At 39.3% G+C, this 3,255-nt stretch overlaps 1 non-coding gene across 1 annotated transcript; it reads right to left on the bottom strand.

Moving 5' to 3' along the window:
• Positions 1 to 1,835: 1,835 nt before the first annotated feature.
• Positions 1,836 to 1,952, bottom strand: LOC145394227 (5S ribosomal RNA). The gene has a single exon (XR_013896333.1). It is a non-coding gene; the product is annotated as a 5S ribosomal RNA (ribosomal RNA).
• Between the last annotated feature and the right edge of the window lie 1,303 nt (positions 1,953 to 3,255).

The raw sequence follows: 3,255 nt of genomic DNA, 5'->3' as shown, positions 1-3,255 counted from the left end.
TCTCAAGTGAGAGCCAGGCAGCAATGTCGTGTCGCAGTGGATTGCTGCCTGGTTCTCACCTAAGAGGCCCGGTTTGATTGCTGCATAATGGTCACATATTGGATGATTTTTCTTGTTTAAAGTACAGGTTTCTCTCTTCATTCTGACTTGCCGTAAGTGCTTGGGATAGATTAAAAGCATCTACTTGCCCGAGTGCCAGGGGGTTTTCTCATCCTCTTCAGCCCACAATGGGGGCTGAGGGACATTAGTTACAAGACTGTGACAATGTGAGACAAATTTTGTCTGGGCGTGGCGTAGTGGATTGCTGCCTGCCGCTCACCTGAAAGTCACGGGTTCGATTCCCAGCATAATGGTAATATATTGGATTATATTTCCTGTGTAAAGTACAGGTTTCTCTCTTCACTGACTAAAATTGATTGGAGTTAGCAAGAATAAATCAGAATTACATCGCAGGGTTCATGGGGCTTAAAGAACCCCCCATCCCATCCACCCGAAACACCTATTGTCTGCTTCAAAACCATTCTGTTCCACCAACTCCTGTCATCTTCCAGCAATTTCCTTCGGACCTTCACAAGCCCCCGTCAGCCCTCAGAAGCCTCCGTCAGCCAAGACATGCCTCAATCAGCCCTCGTAATCACCTTGTCAGGCCTTTAATAATTATGTCAGCCCTCACGAATCCCTGTCAGCCTTTTCCACCCAACTATTAGCCCTTACAAGCTCTCGTCCTCCCTGTCCACATAAGCTTGACCAGTCCTCATAAGCTCGACGACAGCCTCTACAAGCTTCCATCAGCCCTCAAACTGTACAATATCAGAGGCTTGATATATATATATATTTTTTTTTGTCTGTGTTTGCATCCCATTTAAGGGCTGAATGTATAAAACCATAATATACCACTATGTCGTTTGTAATTTTAAACCCTAATATGCCTTTTACCACTCATTTATAAGATTAACAGTAAATTAATCTTTTATTATCCCTTTTTAGGTTTACACCTAAAAATCATTTTTAAACGTCTTATTCCTTACAAAAAACAAAAAAACAAAAAGCTCATTAGACTGATTTTGTATTAGCTAAGTTTATATCCTGATCTTTTTAAACAATTTGCGAACAACTACCTGAGAGAAAATGAGAAATTATTACATTGTCTGTACAGAGCTTCAGAGAACTGGAATCGTTACACCTAGAATCGGACTTTCCCTGACTGGAACTGATCACGGACATATAGATGTAGATATTTATGTTGTCTCTAAGTAGGTACATTGTTCATCACGGTTAATTAAGAGGATCTAGGGAAATGCATGTATTAATAAAAATCAAACTACTGTATTTGAAAATCATCTATATATTGAACAGATTATTATCATTGAAACTTAAGCTAAAGCCAGCGTGCGACTCATGTTATATGGGAGGGATGCACATTAAGGCAATGACTTAAAAAAGCGTAACACTCGCCTTTATTTTCACCGGCATAGCAAGACGCAGTTTACAAGTGAAGATATCACAAACTGTTGGTTAATGTAGTAATTGTTAACATTTACTGTAGTCCATATAATGACCCAGCGTTCCGCTATCAAAGAGAAAATGGCTTCTAGTAAAACTCAACAAACAGGTGTTAGATGTTACACCTGAATATATATATATATATATATATATATATATATATATATATATATATATACACATATATATGTATATATATATATATATATATATATATATATATATATATTGCCAGACGCCATGTATCCCAAACGGGTGGTCAAGGGCTTAGAGTTAATTGTTTTACAGGGAGGGGCACTAATCCTCCACCAACCCCACTTGACACGTAGGGATGCCAACAGCATCTGGTGTTCCCAGGCGGTCATCCATTCAAGTACTAACCAGACCCAACGTTGCAACTTCGCTGATCGGATGGGAAGCGGTGTACTCAACGTGGTATGGCCGTTGGCAGCGTTATATTCCATTCACAATACAATTGTTAATACATCATAAAGACAAAAAATTTTATTAGCATAATTATCAACAATACCTTATGCCTTGGTATTTTCGTTAAGAGAACCTTAATACACACTCTTTCGTAATCATTTTATGTGTCAGCGAACATCTGGCACGTTCCACCATGTACAGGGCCATTGATCGTTCTAATGCATTTGCTAGTGATTCAACAAATGATTACTAAAGTGTAACAAAAAAGAACACTCAGAGTGTGCAACACCGGCGCCAGTCAGTTGCTCAAAGGGCTGATTATTTGTCTTCTCCCTGTGACTTTAAGCTTTGACCAATTGGTTTAGAAATCGAATTACGTCATCCTTGCTGACCTTAGCAATGCCATCGAGTTTGGCCCAAATCGTATTAAAACTGTTTTAGCTGACCTTTACTTTTTATCTCGACCTTTGATTCTTAATATCCTTTCCGTACGCCTTATCGAAGTTTGGTCTAAATTAAAAGAAAAAAAGAGTTGACCTTCCTATATAACTCTGACCTTTGGCCTACTTCTCAAAAATAACGCTTCAACCCCTTGACCAATCCTCAATCCTTGCACCATATTTTTGTTAATATCAAAAATTATACCTGATTATTCTATTCAGATACAGACACACAGGTCAAATTTTTACCTTGCCTATAACCTTCACCTCTGACTGAGTGTTCTCAAAACCTAGCCTTTGGTTCTTGCCGTACCCTCAACATTGCCGTCAGTTTTGCCTAAGTTGGGTAACAACTGTTTAAGCTGACCTTGGTAGGTCAGGCTTTCACCCAGCACTGTACTCTGACATTTTTTTTTTATTGTTCTCAAAAACAGCTGGTAAACCTCTTTGCTGTCAGGTAACAGCTATTCCACGTTTGAATAAAACCAGATAAAAACTACTTGAAATCATTTTACACACACACACACACACACACACACACACACACACACACACACACACACACACACACACACACACACACACACACACACACACACACACACACACACACACACACACACACACACACACACACACACACACACACACACACACACACACACACCTATTCTGTCCAGCTCTTTCATACAAGAGTTAAGCGATACTCCCAATCCTTCACATATGCAACAGGTGAACTCTGAAACCGTCTTCCTCTATCTGTATTTGCTTCTGCATATGGCCTCCAGTCTTTTAAGCGCATTGTACTCCAGCATCTCGAATTGAAGGGGTCTTGAATTATGCTTTCTTTTATTCTTATTATATATATTTTCTTCGAGGGAACAAT

Source organism: Coenobita brevimanus, chromosome 26 (genome assembly GCF_032717465.1).
Source record: "Coenobita brevimanus isolate Jiangsu-jjx chromosome 26, ASM3271746v2, whole genome shotgun sequence".
Lineage (NCBI taxonomy): Eukaryota > Metazoa > Arthropoda > Malacostraca > Decapoda > Coenobitidae > Coenobita > Coenobita brevimanus.
The sequence above is the reverse complement of the archived record's forward strand: the minus strand, read 5'-3'. Positions and strand labels throughout refer to the sequence as shown.